Genomic DNA, 14,285 nt, shown 5'->3' with positions numbered 1-14,285 from the left:
TAAACTGATCGATCTCAAGCGACTTGACGACAAATTCAAATTTTGTTTTCAGAATTTTTATCGGTTCACTATATATAAATCGGTACGTTTGACAAAAAACACGTCTAAATTCTTATGTTGCGCGTGTGTTAGACAAAGACAGGAAATCACCGCTACCAATCCCCTTAATGTACACAATATACACACAGAGGTGTATCAAAGAAAGAGTTATTCCAATAACATAAATATAGGTACCTACACTCTCATTTGGCGATTATACACATTATATTTTAATGTGTCGAAAAACAAATATTTGTTTTGTATTTACGAATTATTTTTTATTTTATCTTTTAAGTATTATTTTTTTAAGTCGATAACGAATGCTATTAAAACAATTTATATAAGGTTGTACCTTAACTATATATTAACTATACACGAGTTCATGAGTTGAGGTTTAAAAACAAGAAATTAGCTTTATTTTATCCACAAAATGTAAAATAGTCGAAATATTGGTTAAGGTGGTATATTACATATTTAAACCATTTAAAAACGATATTTGTTAATTTTAAAAATAAACCGAATTTATTCGTAATATGGGCATTGTTTATGATGGTAATCGATCAAACTTGATGTGATCATCCGCGTACACTTTTGAAGATGCGGTGTAAAAAATCAGATAAGAGTAGCATGCGTATATTGTAAAATAAACATATTATGCACATTACCATATAAAAACTATACACGCTGAATTGATTTAGGGAGAAGAAATAGTTATTCAATATTATATACATGTATATTGTGGGGAGAAGAAATAAATTATAATCAGTTGCATGTTGAATAAATCACATTCTCATTTTACCATTTCGGTGATTTATCTCTTGATGGAAGTTTATTATTTGAATTTCCAACAAAATTTGTTTTCAGCTGCAGACATTCTTTTAGTGTTTCTAATTTTAAGTATAACATCTAAGACTTTAATGTCTGAGAAACTTTTTATGAAATCGAGAGCAAATCGTCCGCATATTAATTTATTGTTTAACGTATAAGAAGATTACACTAAAAGTCTACAGCGTTTTCGGCGAACATATCAAAGGATTTGTTTTTATATTGTACATCAGCTTGATATTGCTTACGGCTTCTTATATAAAAAACGTATTATATTTAATTATTACATAAACTGCTTCTTTTGTGTTCAAACGTGAAACGGTTAAGAAATGGAACAAATTAACTTATAGTAACGGCATATTTGATTGGCAGATAATAGGCGTACAAGAGTACTGATAAATAGCAGCAGAGTGTTTAACAGTTACTATACTAAGGTAATAATTTCAAAAAGTCTGACTTTAATATATTTATGTTATGTTATTATGTTAGGAAAATTACGTCGCAATAATCGCAACCACAGCTATACACGCGAAAACGAATAAATAGGCTTTACAGCGGATTTGAGATTTTCAAAATGGATCGGGGTGGATTGAATAATTTTATGTTTAATAGTAATAAAGATTTAATTTTAATATGTTTATTTTTATTTGAAAAATGTTATCAATGTTATACATAAATTTGGTTCGAGGGGATAGAGGATTAGTAGTTAATACCTACTCATGTTATAATATTTCTCCCGCGTAAATACGAAAGTGATTTTTTTTTTTGCATAGCATGGCAAGAGGACATGTGGTAAATACGGTATAAAAAAAAAAACCGATTTATTAATAATTTCAATACCGCATCGGCTACATTCGACTGACAAACGTGATTTAAGGACGTATACAGAGAGCTTATAATAGAAAGAAATCGTATGTACAAGTGTTCGTCGTAAGTGGATTTTGAGAATAAGAGAGAAGAATAATTTACTGTTATTAAACCACTAGACTTGTGAATTTCCACCGTATACGAAGTCAACGTGGGCTTAAAAAATAAAAAAACCTAATTGGCAGGTACGTCCAAGTCGCGTGTATTCGACACTTCTGCATATACACTTCTGTAGTAGTTGTATCAATAATTGCGTTTTTGTCAGTTGAGTTTATATAATATATTATTATTATCACCTCTCAAAATAGTTGGAAGTTGTTAACGTATTACGTCGTCAAAGTAGAATAGACATAATATTATTATTATTACGTACTATATATGGTGTATTTAAAAAGTACCTATACATATAGCCATTGAATACCTTCGCGATACGACGCCGTTCATTTCGGGGGCAGGACTTGAAATGCAAAACAAATCCCGTCGCGTGTTACGCGGACACAATATAATAATGTACTTACTAGGTGTATGTGCGCAAGGCATTCGAGCCGAACGATGAAAGCAAAAAACCGACGACGAGGCGAGAGATAAAATAAGATAACGGCGACGCGCGGTGTAGGTATAATAATAACAATTATTGTATTGTCGGCGGAAAGAAGAATGCGCCTATACCAATACCGTGGTATGATAACCGAATGTTAATACACCTCTAGTCGAATAAGTGTACTTTTTTCGCGTGCGTTTAGCTCGGCACAGCGCTTAAATTTATAGCCATTAACGGCGGCGGCGGCGTTTATCCATTCAGCGCACGGCAACGCCGCCCTACCCCGCCACCACACCCCCCGCCAGAGGTATACCCTCGAACCGTCACGTTTTAATTCCGACCATAAATCGTCGGCCCGGTCGCATGCAAATGTGCGCGCGCGCTTTTATTATTGTCATAGTCGCGGGGCGGGGAGGGTGGAATTATATAATTTCCATTATTATAATACACACGTACATATATACGCGTGCTTGTGCGCGCGGCAAAGGGGTTGCGCGCGTCCCTTCTCCTGCGGCAGCGGAGAAGCGACCGTGACGCGTCAAGCGGTGCGGCCGGGGTGCGGGGACCCGTGAGACACGGGCCGGCGCACCTCACCCCCGGGGCTCCGAGAACCTCACCCCCGCGGACGATATGGCTTGTGCGGCGTGGACTAATTAAAACCCCGGAAGCGCGCGGCGGAGGGTGCAATTAAAACGGGCGCGCGGGGGGTGTGGTGCGTTTTTTTTTTGTTTGTTTCCGCCGGGTGGCGAGTATAATGCGATGTTATACGAATAAAAAAAAAAAATAAAAAATAAGAATGAATATAAACTCTGCCGCCGCAGCCGCACGGGTTCTTCGCCGCCGCCGATGGGGTTGCGGCGGTATTGATTTTTTTTTTCTTTTACCTCTCCCCCACGCGGAAGAAAAGGGGTTGCGATGTGTATAAAAAAAAATAAAATACAAAAAATCGCCCGTGCCAAAACGAGAGGGTTGAAGCGCCGAACGCAGTAAAAAAAGGGTTCCCTTTCACCGTTGTCGTTTTTTTCCCTCCCTGCCGCTGTTAGGTTTTTTTTCATTACTCGCGCGCGTATTCCTTCAAGATTGCCTCGTAATGCAGCCGAAATATCGATCCGACCGCCACCACTTCCACTCCGTACACTACCCCACCCCCCTAAAAAAAAAAATACAAAACTTCCCGCATTGACATCGCGGTCTTACATCGCTCCTGTATCTGGCACTCATTATTTTTTAAGAAAGACATTTTCTCTTTTTTACTTTTTCCGATGATCCATCAAACCGAAAGACATATGTATAGGTATATACCTAACAGTGTTCGTAATCCGCTTTACAAATGTCTCACATCATCATCATCATCATCATCATCATAGCGTAATAGCGTATATTATATTATATATTTTACACCTATGTTATATCTATCTGTTTGTACCAATAAACATAATGAAAAAATGGTCACCGAGCGACCACCAATGCCGACTTAATGCTTTATTAATAGTATAATATATATTATATGATACATATTATATATAGGTAGGTACCTACTTATAGGTAATAATATTTGAAGTTTGGATATTATATTATTAATACGATGAAACATTATATTATAGGTACGTGGATCGTCAACGAAATCGTTCTCTGGCGTGTGTCATACATAGGTAAAGAATAAAAGTATGTAGTAGGTTGTAGGTATATATTATTTAATTTCTCGTGGTTTTATAGTACTCACGTCCAATACGGTTCATACGCACCGATTATATTATATTTAAATACATAATAATATACATAAATTCTATAGTTCTACACACCTTCTCGATCAGAAGTTATCTATTTCATCTTATCATAATATTATATACCACCTTATCGCTCAGCAGTCTACGCATTTTTTGAATGTAACACGTCCGATTCACTTCGACAATATTGGTACATCATTTTTGCAGTGTTTATGATGAATTTTTAATGACCAAGTCAAAATTGTATTAAGATTAATCGACATTGATATTCGAACGTCATAATAATTTAAGAAACGATCGTTTGTCATCAGTCATATAATCCATAATATATGATATAATAATATAGGTAATCATCTCACTATGATCTCATTTGTTTTTTTTTAATAAATTATATACTATTATACATATACATATACTATATACATAGTACGAGTGTACGATTGAGTGTAATAAGTTGTTTTGTACTATATCGTAACATAGCCATTTATTATACTATAATAAACTAGGTATCTATATATTATAATTCATAATAGTACAATATATTCAATTGAACAATATTATGACGAAGAGGTAAGTAATTTAGGCGTTAAAACGCGTTTGTGCTGGAAAATGTTGTGTCGTATTAAAACTCGACTCGTTTATTATACTGACTTATACTAGATTCACAAAATATTTATTGCGCATCGGCGAACTAAACATTGGTTATCTTTAGAAAACTGCGGCTTTTTAATTGACACGTAATAGCGATAGCCAATCGCCAGACGAAGACGTCCCTACTTGTACATAGACACATAGTACAATAGTATATACACAAATGTATACCTACATTGTATTGCTTAAATAAATGTTAGATTTTTAGTTTACGTATAAATTGTGTATAATATTATACATGTATGTCGTAGAGGGTGGATTGTAGTCTGCAATATTGAAGTTATAAATTTCAATGTGATACGGTAGCACTTTAAATCGATGACGATAGTATTATAACAACACGAATAATTGAAATACAAACAAATTATGAAATCACGTCTTATCCTGCATTATACGCATAGGTACGTCGTGAATTATTATTTATTTTATAATCTAAAATATTATTACCTAGGCTCGTTACTTCATGCACTAAAAAATGCATAAATAAGCATGCATTCATGCACTAAAAAGTTCGAAAATATGCATTTATATGCCCTAACATTTTTAAATTATGCATTATGTAAAAAAATCATGAAAAAGTTTTATAATAATAAGAATTAATCTATAAATTTAAAAATATTCAAATTCCTCCACAAAATTTTGCAAACGGCCCGCAACTGTTTGTTTTTGTTTCGGCATTGTTAAAATAAAATATTATGAATAATGTGTACAGTAGTAACTTACCTATGCCTCACATGAAAACACTAAAACAGGAAATTGAATGGATAAACGCATACGACTCATACGAGTAAACTCATCGGCGAGTGTAAGAAAACTATACTGTAGAGTGTAGCAATGTACAAAATTATAAATGCTGGTTGGTGAGAAGCTGCCACTTTATACGGTGGAGGATGGTAGTGGGAGCGATTACACTGTTTCCGCGATATTTCGTAAAACGCATAAAATCTAAATAAGTATGTAGGTACTTGGACATTAGGTAGTCACACACTCACTGAATAAAAATAAATCAAAACACTATAATTTTGTAAACAGGAAAAGTAAATAAGAAACAAGAAACATTTCAAATATTTGTCTAAAAAATATTTTTATGAAATAATATGCACTAACGACTGTAAAAAAATCGACTATGCCAAATATGCCTTTAAACTCAAAACATGCACTATCAAACTTCATATTATTATTACTATTGTTATGAAACGGATTTGTATCTCAGCTAACTTGTTTTCTTGTGTAGCAAAAAAAACATGCAGATGCACGAACTTACGAGCCCTGATCATTACCCTTTGTGGTGCGTTGTCGTCGTCGTTGCATATTTTAATATCGTATATTATATATTTTAATATTTTGATACATTTTGTTTGCGTTATTTTTGAAAAGATTGGGCGTGACACTATCTAGGGGCTAAGAATCTCGGGAAATTGATTGGAGTCACCATGTACAATAATAATATACTATAGTATAATAAACAGATTTATGATTGCATATCAGTATAATAATATATCGTATTATAATCGTTGTTAAAATGTAGGTTTAGAGTATGGTGAAGATCGTCTTGAAAATCGTTAAAAATATATTATAATATGAAGTATTAGTTGATGCCGTCACGTTTATTGAACTCAATAACAGTCGATAATCGTATTTCATATTTTGGTAAAATATAATGCAGGGGTTCCCAAACTTTTTACTTTTCCGTTTTGGAAAATTTTCATATTTTGGCGACCCACATCATACTAATGGCCTTTTTTTTGTTTCAATGTCGATCGCTATTTTTACGATCATTTTTAGTCTGACAATGTTATGGTGACACGTCAGTACGTCACTGGTACTGTTGTAAGTTTTAATCGTCGTGGATATCAATGATAAAACTAAATTATAACATCACAGTACATATTATTGTACAATGTAGTAGTTACACGAATACTAATTATCATATGAATATATAATTGTATTAATGTATAAAATATTTTATAGTCTATTATTAAATACCTAGCTTATATGTATATTATCATTTCAGAACTCAAAGCGATCTACCAAATGTATAATCGTGACCCACGGGCCACAGTTTGGGAACCTCTGATATAATGTGTTTTGGTTTTCATATTATAATAAGTGCATAAAAACGAAGTCTTATTTAACTGTAAAAATATATAAGTATACCTAAACCGTAATTTGTGCGTTTTTTCATACGACGGATTTTAATGGGATTAAAAAAATAAATATTCAACAAAAATGATGTATGCTTTGAATGTGAAATAAACATTTTAAATTATAAATGATTTGCTGTTGAAATTAAAAATGTATGACACTCGAACAACGTCTAATATTTTGAATTTTTAATGTGTAATCCACCTGTAGGACGACCGATATCGTTTTTTTTTATTACCAATTGCCAATTGTTCCATAACAGTGGTATTTTGGTAACTGTACGATGAAATAGTATCTATACGAAAAAAAACTAGGATGGTCATACTAATTTCTCAAATTTTAATTAGCGTAATGCGTAAATATTTTTCGAGTAAATCGTCTGTCTCGTGTAATTGTGATAAAAAATAAAAATTATACAGTATGATTCGTTTATCGCAAGACACTCGATATTCCATTACTTAAGGTACTCTCTCTAGTCTCTACCATATGCGGTACTATCCCTCCTGTCCAGGAGGCGCAATCATTTTAAAAAATATCACTCGCTCCCTCCATTTTAACAAAGAAAAATAAATTAGTTTTTTTTAACGAAACCTTGGTAACCGTAGTAGCTGTTAATAATATTATATACCATATACCACTGACATCAACGAGATCATCAATTTTTATTGGCTATTTCGCGCTACCACGCTAAGCGAAAAAGTAATAATAATGCGAAGTTTATGTAAAAACTACTAAGATCGTAATGTCCTAATTCTGGTAAAACGACAAAAATGCCACTTTTTTACGTCCACCCCTCACTCCCTCTGTTACCATTCATATTATATACCCTCTACCATGCGTTCTAACGTCTATAGGTTTTGTTGGGGTTAAGGTTAGATCGTATCAGAACAGGGTGGTGAGGAATATGTGCGTACTGCGATACAATTATCAACCTGCTGTTCTGATAATAATATATAGTCATTAATCTTTTTTTTCTTTTTTTTGTGAGCAATAATAATTCTATATAGGTATATTGGACTGTATAACGGGTACAATTAAACAATTTTCCAAGTTGATGTGTGTTTTCTTTGTCGTGAGATGATAATAATATAAATATATTATAACAATGAGCGGTGGATTTCGTTTATATAAAAGGGTTATTATGGTGTATCTAGTCTGCACTATGATATCGTGTCGGGACTCATAATTCTCATACTGTAATTTATACCGACATAGAAAAAAACGCGACTCATGAATACTGACTGCGGTGCACAACACACATAATCGTATATTACCTATATAATATCAGCCGGACAACTGAATATTCGAGTCCGATTTCTGAAAATCCGACCGTAATAGGGAATTGTGTGGCAAAACGAATATTAAAATGGTTATCCGGAATATTTAGCTTGCAAGGAAACGTACAATAAACGGTACATTGTCCGATTTTTTTTTTTTTATCGTTTTGTTGTTTGAATTGTGTTATTGAGAACTGTAGATAATGAATTATTATTATAAAATGACCATAATAATACTTTATTTATTTAGCAGTGGATATAGGGTTATTTACATACTGTATGTCAATTATATAATACCCTTGTTTTGATAGGTGAGTCTCTAAAAATATTAAAAATATAAACATGTCATCATAAAAATAGTAATCCTTAATCTAATAAAGCCATGAATGTTATATTATAATATCAATCAGTAATATTATTACAACTAATAATGAAAATAATAAAAATAATAATATTTGATGGTATAATGACCTGATCGAGTTAAATTTTTCGAAATATTATGTAATATAATGTTTTTCGTTTATAATATTACAGTAAATCGATGGAATCTCCACAAGTCGAAATTCCAGGGAAATAACATTTTTTCGACTTACTAAAGTTAGATTAGGCTAAAGTTAAATTAGGCGAGGGAACAGCATTTAGTTCGACTCATTAAGGTACCACTGTAATTTATTTTCAAAGTATATATTACCTATAGTTTAGTTGAAAAAAGTCTAGGTTTGCAGTGGTAGGTATATTATTTTTAGAGAGATGTTCTGTGCCACTTGTATTTAGGTTTGCGGAATTTTCGAAACTCCTCCCTAGCAGACCACTGTACCATATTATTCTATTATAGATTAAATGTTAAAATAATTGTATTTTTTTAACCATGGTTAACTGCAGTTAATATTTAAAATGTGCCTTGCTGTGCGTATTATAAAATTTGTATAAAATGTGTATAATTTATGTGAATTCATGGCCAATCATATTAGGAATTCAGGAGGTAAGTACCTATATATGTACCAGGCCAGATTTATTACTTTGAGAGCAAATATTAGAAATAAAAGTTGCACACCCAGGAGCGCAAATCATGAGGGTGCTAATTTGAAAGCCGGGGGTGCTAAGCCCACTCAAGCTATTCCCTCTCACCCCCCCCCCCCCCCAAACCAACCAATGCGCATATTTACATACCGACTGACCCGCTAACTGAAAATGAAAAATATATCCGTTATGGTTCTATATTTGATCCCTGCAGCCGTTTATAGAAACGCGTGCGCTTCTCGTAAAAATAAAATTGTCGTTGCAAAAATAAACGTCTAAAAAAAACGTCGAGAAAATGTCGATCTCATCTTCCTCGGAAAATTGTTTATTTATGGAAACGATTTCCCTGTATACGTACACCGAGTTTCCATGAATCACTTTATGTAGTATACGGAATAACACACTTATTGTCACAGAACACGTGGAGTGCCGGAAATATACGCGCATACAACTGGTCAGTTGTGGCCAAAACAAAATTTGTATTTTCAGATTGCACTTACCATTTAGTTTTACTTTCAGCTATAAAACATATGTAATATGTTTGTGTCCGATATAATTCCGCACGATACACAAACTATGTCTATTAAAATGATTGAAAATGTAAAACTTATTTTATACTGATCGACGGATTACCGAGAGAGACTGGTTAAGTATTTTTTTGTTTTCGAAAAAAAAATATAATCTTATGTTTAAAATGTTTATAGCTGCAGATTATTGGAGTTGGGATTATGTCACGGTATCGGGACTTTTATGAAACATAATTTTAACCAACATACGCACTATAAACCATACGCGCTATACACATTTTATAGTATGAATTTGAGTGATACACATGAAATCGAGTTTTAATTTTCGCAAGCTATATTTTATCAGCCTAATTGGTTCGTTGCATTGCATAATACTTTATAATATGGGGTAACACAGTAATTAAACTATTAGATATTTGTATATTATATTGTATAATTGTCATTTATTATTATTATATTTATAAGTGTTCATTATTATATGTCATTATTTTGTTTGTAAAGTAATTAATGTATTGTACTGAATATAATAAATGTCATTTATACATATTTTAAATTTAAATTACGTACCAATGGCTATTATCTATTGCATTTGGACGATTATTGGTAAATCAATCATGAAAATTACCGAGCGCATTGGTATATGAATATGGGTATATCAGTATACGAAAAGATCATTTTAAGTATAATTGCGGTAAGCTCACGATAATAATAATATAATATCTTATCGTAATAATATGAATTAAAAACACGTGGGTTCTATCGCTGGACAGTCTCTCCTTCCTCGGCTCCTCATCGTACATTTGTATACTTATATCATTGTTCATCTGTATGACCGTGTGTATATATTACTATGATGAATAATAATCTTATTGTGTCGTATGAGCACAGATTGTAAATAAGTACTCATTTGTTGAGTAAAAAAAAAAAAAAACAAAAATCATGATTGAAGTAATTTATGATATTATGCAGCTTTATTTTTAGTTCATCCATACACATTAAATGTAATTGGTGCACATAAATTGTGACACGACAGACACAAAAAAAATAACATACACAATACACATCATGACACAAGTCATCATTGTAAAACCAATAATGTGAAACCACTGTTGAAAAACATAATATTTATTTATATTGTTTTAACGTTTTTATTTACATAGACTTATCTCTGAGTTGGTCTTCAAATTCATCGATAATATGAAAAAAATATTATGTTAATGTTATTTCAACTGTCGTATACCTCCCAAGTTCTATAAATTCTGCGGGGCTATCCAAGCTTTGAATTTTGTTTAGGCGTCTAGCCTTATACTTATATATTATTCTATTCTGTGCTTATACTTTATGGAATATGTAGGGGAACGTATGGTGTCTTTCAAAATAGTGTAGCCACCTACCGAATGAGTCGTGAGTAATTAGTATTAGTACTTGCTAAATTAAGCTTATTCAGCCTTTGTAAAGATAAGTGCACACTGCACTTATTATGGAAATCTTATTATTATTTTCAGTGTATTATCTGAAAATAATTTTAATAACATTTACAATGATAACATTTGTTAATATACGCTCTACTATTATACTAAAATATACACTACATACATTTTTTATAAGTAGGTAAATACATTTTTTATTTTAGTAAACATACTTTTATAGTACAAAGTTTATATCTACGTTAAGATCTAAGATCAGAATATTCAAATTAATAAAATTTATAAAAAAAAGACATTTCCCGTAAAGATCTCATTAATTTGTATTGTTGCCTATTTTAAGTTTTTGAGTAGGTATTGAGGTGATCTTAATTTTTATTTAATTTGTTTGGATTGTGTACAGTAAAAAAATAATTATAAAATAGTATTTAAAATTAATATTGATCCCATTTATCAATTACTATTAATTACAAACGTACCTGTAGGTAAGTGAACATAATACAATGGAGTACTGATGGAGTATTGATTTGATGTACCAATTCGCATATAGTGTATAATACCGATCTACATAAATTATGCCTGTTCACAAATTTAAGATATTTTTCAAACAAGGATAAAAATTTAATTTTTTATTCAAAAAACATAACTTTTTTAATAAATAAGAGGTATTAATAATAATACATTTTTCAGATATTTTATTTAACATTTTAATAAAATGATGATTAAACTTAATCAATTAATGTTAACATAGGTACCTAAACAAGTATGACATGTTCGTTTAAGTACTGAGTTATAATATTTTATTTCTGAGCTTTTAATGTTCAGTGATTCCAAACGTTGAATGAACAAATAGTAAGTTTTTACCATAGACATATAAATATTTATATTATTTATATGACGTCTATAGTTTTTACATATTTTAACATTTGTAAAAGTTAAGGAACGATTGGTACGACTGCAGAGTATATATTGCAGGCCAGCATGGTAGTTACTCCATAGATAATTATAATAATATAATGTTCCTAAATGGATACTCAACTCCCAAACCCGACTCTTTGAAATTCAGTGTTATATACTTATATATTATTATTATTATTATTATTTGAAATCAGCTGCAGATCAATCACCGCTTTCGAAAAAAATAACGATTCCGACATTCGAGGGTAAAAAACTGGGTTTATCGTCATAAATTTCACCGTCTTGCGATTTTATGAAGCTTATATGGGAGATGTTATTGTTGCACGCGGATAAAATATTAGGTATATACCTAATATAATATAGGTACCTATACCAAATATTGTGATTGATATTAGATGTATATTTTACAGCTGCGTACCATCACTTTATTCACTATAAATATTATGTCATACCCTGCGTCGAGGTGAGCCAGTCGAGAAGAATGCCCAATAAAGGAATCGTTGACCGGACAGCTTTTAGTTTTATCGTAATAGTACATACAATCCAGGTGAATTTCAAACAATTTTCTTCATAAGCATGTATAATAATATGTTATACAATTACACGTTATTATTATTATTATGTGTCATGACTTCTGAATAAAAGTCGATCCAGTTAAGTTTTATAAATAGTTTATTGTGTAAACGTGCGAGCTAAATTTGAAAAGTCGTGACTCGTAAGACAGGCGTAGGTAGCTATATATATATTTATAGTGGTAGTTATGATACAGCTTATTACTATATTCAGTATACAATATAATACATCGAAGATAATATTAAACTGTTTTGTGATAATCTGTGATAATATTATTGCGTAAACAGTGTTTACAGGAGGTGTTGGAAGCGTGGTGCAAATTCACCACCAGAAAAAAATTAATTTAATAACTTCGACTTTTCGGTTAATTTCTACGATGATGGACAAAATACTATGGATTATCCACACTTTTCGTTCGTGCAACTTATACGGACACATGCAAAATACGTTTATTTATATCTGAAAATCAGTTAACAATACATTTCATTCCATAAAATAATATAATAAATGTATTTATCTGAAAATGCAAAATGCAAAAAAAAATATAAATTAAAAGCTTAAAATATTGTCCATCAAGATTTTGATTTTTATTGAAGTTTTTTCGACTTGTCTTAAAAGTGTGTACTTTTTCCATATAGAAATTTAGAACAAGTCGAATTTTTAGCATTTCTTATAGTCCATGGTTACAAGAAAGTGATTTTCTTCTAGAGAAACCGAAATAGGTACTTATACTTCACCTACAAGGTACCTATGCGAAGGATACAAGTCAATTCGGTTTATGACGTATTTTATTGGATATTTGTGTACACCTAAGTACCTAACCATATAATAATATGTATTTTGAATTTCAAAGTTGTTAATTTAATAGGTACAAATGGTACTATGTTCACAGATTACAAAGAAATTTAAATTCGACGCGATTGTTTTTGGATAATCATCAACATGGACAATTATTTTGTTTACTAAGCCAATCTATATATAGGTATACTATATATCATACATTTATACCATATTTTAATTAGTAATTACCATTTCCATATATCATGTATTCTGGTATTCATAATATGTATTACGATCAACTTTATTAAAACAACTATGGTCAAATCAGTAAATGTTTTTAGTTATTACTATTTAGGTACCTAATACATATTTCATTATTTAATGTACCATTGTAACAACGTCTTATTTTGTTTTTTTCGACTAAAATAAGACGAGGGCTACAGCCAATCTAAAAGGTCTATTCGGTTTTTAAAACTTTAATGAATAAAAATCAAAACAAAATAAATTAAAATGGCCTATAAAAATGAATCTTATAAAAACGAATATTAATTCTTAATATAGGCATAACATATATAATTATATGGTAGATTATAACCTATGAGTATGCAAATGTGGTGATTAATTAGTTGAAAGTTAATTTTTTCTAACTTTTTAAATTCATATCCGCAGTGTGATAACTTGGCTATTGCCTATTAGTATTAATTTGAATCCATTAAGTTAGAATGAGAAATTGATCAGATATATTAAAAATGCACGTACCCTAGTATAGTTTTACATCGATTATACCAACCTGTAATAATACAAGATTTTAAAAAGGAATCAAAATTAAAAACAAAAAACAATTTCATGTTTCTTGATAAAACAATTGTATACTTTCCAGTGCTCGACTTGGCAAAATTGAAGTAGGGGGACTCTGTTACTTTAAAAAAATGAGCGTCCCCATATCACTTATTAAATGTTACTGAGCCGTG

General features: G+C 31.3%; 1 long non-coding RNA gene across 1 annotated transcript in view; it reads right to left on the bottom strand.

Moving 5' to 3' along the window:
* LOC115034499 overlaps positions 1-14,285 on the bottom strand; it is a 72,462-nt gene that overhangs the window by 56,137 nt on the left and 2,040 nt on the right. The window lies entirely within an intron of this gene.

This window comes from Acyrthosiphon pisum, chromosome A3 (genome assembly GCF_005508785.2).
Source record: "Acyrthosiphon pisum isolate AL4f chromosome A3, pea_aphid_22Mar2018_4r6ur, whole genome shotgun sequence".
NCBI classification, from domain to species: domain Eukaryota; kingdom Metazoa; phylum Arthropoda; class Insecta; order Hemiptera; family Aphididae; genus Acyrthosiphon; species Acyrthosiphon pisum.
Note: the sequence above shows the minus strand (reverse complement) of the source record. Positions and strands in the feature narration are given on the sequence as shown.